The sequence below is a fragment of the Schistocerca piceifrons genome, chromosome 4 (assembly GCF_021461385.2).
Source record: "Schistocerca piceifrons isolate TAMUIC-IGC-003096 chromosome 4, iqSchPice1.1, whole genome shotgun sequence".
NCBI classification, from domain to species: domain Eukaryota; kingdom Metazoa; phylum Arthropoda; class Insecta; order Orthoptera; family Acrididae; genus Schistocerca; species Schistocerca piceifrons.
In genome coordinates this window covers 622334972-622340696 of record NC_060141.1, presented here as the reverse complement: position 1 = coordinate 622340696, position 5725 = coordinate 622334972, and the positions used below count along the sequence as shown (strand labels likewise).

Here is a 5725-nt window from a genome sequence, read left to right as displayed (position 1 = left end):
ATTAGTTACGTGATCTACCCACCTTATCTTCAGCATTCTTCTGTAGCACCACATTTCGAAAGCTTCTATTCTCTTCTTGTCCAAACTGGTTATCGTCCATGTTTCACTTCCATACATGGCTACACTCCATACAAATACTTTCAGAAACGACTTCCTGACACTTAAATCTATACTCGATGTTAACAAATTTCTCTTCTTCAGAAACGATTTCCTTGCCATTGCCAGTCTACATTTTATATCCTCTCTACTTCGACCATCATCAGTTATTTTACTCCCTAAATAGCAAAACTCCTTTACTACTTTAAGTGTCTCATTTCCTAATCTAATACCCTCAGCATCACCCGATTTAATTTGACTACATTCCATTATCCTCGTTTTGCTTTTGTTGATGTTTCTGCCATCTGGTTTCTGTACAAATTGTAAATAGCCTTTCGCTCCCTGTATTTTACCCCTGCCACCTTCAGAATTTGAAAGAGAGTATTCCAGATAACGTTGTCAAATGCTTTCTCTAAGTCTACAAATACTAGAAACGTAGGTTTGCCTTTTCTTAATCTTTCTTCTAAGATAAGTCGTAAGGATAGTATTGCCTCACGTGTTCCAACATTTCTACGGAATCCAAACTGATCTTCCCCGAGGTCGGCTTCTACCAGTTTTTCCATTCGTCTGTAAAGAATTCGCGTTAGTATTTTGCAGCTGTGACTTATTAAACTGATAGTTCGGTAATTTTCACATCTGTCAACACCTGCTTTCTTTGGGATTGGAATTATTATATTCTTCTTGAAGTCTGTGGGTATTTCGCCTGTCTCATACATCTTGCTCACCAGATGGTAGAGTTTTGACATGACTGGCTCTCCCAAGGCCATCGTGATGAACACTAAAATGTTGATGCCACGTACTGATGTGCTTGATGCTAGTACTGTAGAGCATATCAACACAAGAACCGAAGTCAACATTACCCTCCTTCAATTGGGCCAACTGGGGGTGAATCGAGGAAGTACAGTACATACTGACGAAACTAAAATAAGCTCTAACATGGAAATCAAGCGTTTCCGGACACGTGTCCACATAACATCTTTTCTTTATTTGTGTGTGAGGAATGTTCCCTGAGAGTTTGGCCGTAGCTTTTTGTAACACCCTGTATATGTTGCTGGTCATAACTGCGATAATAATTGTGTATTGGTGGCCGAAGACCCACTCTGAGGTAATAAATTCCAGTTACACTGTGAATACATTGAACTTCTATGAATGCAAACAGCATCTTACACATAAAAATTTCTTATTACTGATGTATGAATCCTGGTTATTTCGTAACAACTTTTATGAAATATTTTGACAGAAAAATACATTAGTTTTATGTACGTGTGATGTTGTGTGACAAAACTGTTCATTTTACTTAAAGAAAAGTGTTGCTACCTCGAATAACAGTAGCGTTAAATTCGATAAACGATCTACAATTAGCAAGGAGTCTTATAATCACAGCACAGAAATTACTAAAAGTCATTGGTCTCATTTAGTTCAGATTACTTACCGCACATTTAGCTTGTTTGCTGGTTATATATGATCACTTTTGTAAATGAACTTAGTGACATTTACACTGCTTGACAGACAACATTGCTATACGTTTCCAGGTGCAGATTTTCTTCAACAAAATAACGTTCATTAGTCGCGAAAAATAGTGATTAAATAAAAGCTCATGTTACATTAATAACAAGTAATTTATCGAACTATCAGTTTAATAAGTCACTGCTGCAAAATACTAACGCGAATTCTTTACAGATGAATGGAAAAACTGGTAGAAGCGGACCTCGGGGAAGATCAGTTTGGATTCCGCAGAAATGTTGGAACACGTGAGGCAGTACTAACCTTACGACTTATCTTAGAAGAAAGGTTAAGGAAAGGCAAACCTACGTTTCTAGCATTTGTAGACTTAGAGAAAGCTTTTGACAATGTTACCTGGAATACTCTCTTTCAAATTCCGAAGGTGGTAGGGGTAAAATACAGGGAGCGAAAGGCTATTTACAATTTGTACAGAAACCAGATGGCAGTTATAAGAGTGGAGGGGCATGAAAGGGAAGCAGTGGTTGGGAAAGGAGTGAGACAGGTTTGTAGCCTCTCCCCGATGTTATTCAATCTGTATATTGAGCAAGCAGTAAAGGAAGCAAAAGAAAAATTCGGAGTAGGTATTAAAATTCATGGAGAAGCAGTAAAAACTTTGTGGTTCGCCGATGACATTGTAATTCTGTCAGAGACAGCAAAGGACTTGGAAGAGCAGTTGAACGGAATGGACAGTGTCTTGAAAGGAGGATATAAGATGGACATCAACAAAAGCAAAACGAGGATAATGGAATGTAGTCAAATTAAATCGGGTGATGCTGAGGGTATTAGATTAGGAAATGAGACGCTTAAAGTAGTAAAGGAGTTTTGCTATTTAGGGAGTAAAATAACTGATGATGGTCGAAGTAGAGAGGATATAAAATGTAGACTGGCAATGGCAAGGAAATCGTTTCTGAAGAAGAGAAATTTGTTAACGTCGAGTATAGACTTAAGTGTCAGGAAGTCGTTTCTGAAAGTATTTGTATGGAGTGTAGCCATGTATGGAAGTGAAACATGGACGATTACTAGTTTGGACAAGAAGAGAATAGAAGCTTTCGAAATGTGGTGCTACAGAAGAATGCTGAAGATTAGATGGGTAGATCACATAACTAATGAGGAGGTGTTGAATAGCTTTGGGGAGAAGAGAAGTTTGTTGCACAACTTGACCAGAAGAAGGGATCGGTTGGTAGGACATGATTTGAGGCATCAAGGGGTCACAAATTTAGCATTGTAGGGCAGCGTGGAGGGTAAAAATCGTAGAGGGAGACCAAGAGATGAATACACTAAGCAGATTCCGAAGGATGTAGGTTGCAGTAGGTACTGGGAGATGAAGAAGCTTGCACAGGATAGAGTAGCATGGAGAGCTGCATCAAACCAGTCTCAGGACTGAAAACCACAACAACAACAACAACTAATTTATTGTAATCTTACTAAAATTGTACAACACAACACACGCAATTACACCACTCGCCACGCCATACAATACCCATGACCCTGACCGTTAGCATGACACAAAGTACGCCAAGGAACTAGCCCCCCTTCTTGCAGCGGTGTACCGTAGGTATCTAGAAGAGCGTAGCGTTCCAAAGATTGGACAAAGGCACAGGTCATCCCCGTTTTCAAGAAGGGACGTCGAACAGACCTATATCTCTAACGTCGATCAGTTGTAGAATTTTGGAGCACCTATTGTGTTCGAGTATAATGAATTTTCTGGAGACAAGAAATCTGTAATAATCAGCATGCGTTTCAAAAGAGACGATCGTGTGAAACTCAGCTCGCGCTATTTGTCCATGAGTCTTAGAGGGCCATAGACACGAGTTCCCAGGTAGATGCTGTGTTTCTTGACTTCCGCAAGGCGTTTGATACAGCTCCCCACAGTCGTTTAATGAACAAAGTAAGAACATATGGACTATCAGACCAATTGTGTGATTGGATTGAAGAGTTCCTAGATAACAGATCGCAGCATGTCATTCTCAATGGAGAGAAGTCTTCCGAAGTAAGAGTGATTTCAGGTGTGCCGCAAGGGAATGTCGTAGTAACGTAGCTATTCACAAAATACATAAATGACCTTGCGGATAACATCGGAAGTTCACTGAGGCTTTTTGCAGATGATGGTATATCGAGAGGTTGTAACAATGGAAAATTATACTGAAATGCAGGAGGATCTGCAACGCATTAACGCATGGTGCAGGCAATGGCAATTGAATCTCAATGTAGACAAGTGTAATGTGCTGCGAATACATAGAAAGAAAGATCCTTTTATCTTTTAGCTACAATGTAGCAGGTCAGCAACTGGAAACAGTTAATTCCATAAATTATCTGGGAGTAGGCATAAGGAGTGATTTAAAATGGAATTATCATATAAAGATGATCGTCGGCAAAGCAGATCCCAGACTGAGATTCATTGGAAGAATCCTAAGGAAATGCAATACGAAAACAAAGGAAGAAGGTTACAGTACACTTGTTCGCCCACTGCTAGAATATTGCTCACCAGTGTGGGATTCGTACCAGATAGGGTTGATAGAAGAGATAGAAAAGATCCAACGGAAGCCGCGCGCTTCGTTACAGAATCATTTAGTAATCGCGAAAGCGTTACGGAGATGATAGATAAACTCCAGTGGAGGACTCTGCAGAAGAGACGCTCAGTAGCTCGGTACGGGCTTTTCTTGAAGTTTCGAGAACATACCTTCACCGAGTGGTCAAGCAGTATATTGCTCTCTCCTACGTATATCTCGCGAAGAGGCCATGAGGATAAAATCAGAGAGATTAGAGCCCACACAGAGGCATACCGACAATCTTTCTTTCCACGAACAATACGAGACTGGAATAGAAGGGAGAACCGATAGAGGTACTCAAAGTACCCTCCGCCACACACCGTTAGGTGGCTTGCGGAGTATGGATGTAGATGTAGAAATAGCGTATACTGCACAAGGTACGGCGGTACTACAACCACGGAAAATGCTACGTTCTCTTCATGCTTATACATTTGTTACAGCGTAAGGTATTCTAAGAAGTATCACTAACTTCTTTCACCGATTCAGCTGAATGACCAAGTGGAGACACTCAAAGAAACTGAAGCTCTATTCATGCTTATACATTTGTTACAGCGTAAGGTATTCTAAGAAGTATCACTAACTTCTTTCACCGATTCAGCTGAATGACCAAGTGGAGACACTCAAAGAAACTGAAGTCGTTGCATTGCACCGTCGTGGGTAATTAAGAGTGGCTCTGGAGGCGCCGTCTGCCAAGCAAATTAAGGTGGCTTCTGGAGTAGACCGGTAAATAAGGTATCTGTAAATGTAGATGAAATTTGGAAATTTGGAAAATTGTGCTAGGTTCCTATGGCACCAAACTGCTGAGGTCATCGGTCCCTCGGGTTACACACTACTTAATCTAACTTGAACTAACTTACGCTAACAACAACACACACCCATGCCCCAGGGAGGGACCGAGCGAGGTGGCGCAGTGGTTAGCGCACTGGACTCGCATTCGGGAGGACGACGGTTCAATCCCGTCTCCGGCCATCCTGATTTAGGTTTTCCGTGATTTCCCTAAATCGTTTCAGGCAAATTCCGGGATGGTTCCTTTGAAAGGGCACGGCCGATTTCCTTCCCAATCCTTCCCTAACCCGAGCTTGCGCTCCGTCTCTAATGACCTCGTTGTCGACGGGACATTAAACACTAACCACCACCACCACGCGAGGCAGGACTCGAACTTCCGACAGGAGACTCGCTCGAACCGTGGCAAGGCGTCTGAGACCACGAGGCTAGCCCACGTGGCCTAGATGAATTTTGAATCATGGAACCTAAAGACATACTTTGTTTGAGAGGAGATTAGTGTAAGTGCTATCGGTTCCAAGCTCCCAACTAGCTCTGTATACAATGAGATGACAAAAGTCACGCAGTAGAAAAGGTATAAAAGGGCAGTGAATTGGCGCAGATGTCACCATTTGTACTCAGGTGATTCATGTGAAAAGGTTTCCGGCGTGATTGTGGCAGCACGATGGCAATAAATAAACTTTGAACATGGAATGGTAATTGGAGCTAGACACATGGGACATTCTGTTTCTGAAATCGTTAGGGAATTCAATATTCCGAGAACCACAGTATCAAGAGTTTGCCGAGAATACCAA

General features: G+C 41.5%; 1 non-coding gene across 1 annotated transcript; it reads left to right on the top strand.

The window, feature by feature from the left end:
- Positions 1 to 5044: 5044 nt before the first annotated feature.
- Positions 5045 to 5117, top strand: Trnaa-cgc. The gene has a single exon. It is a non-coding gene; the product is annotated as a tRNA-Ala (tRNA).
- Positions 5118 to 5725: the final 608 nt, after the last annotated feature.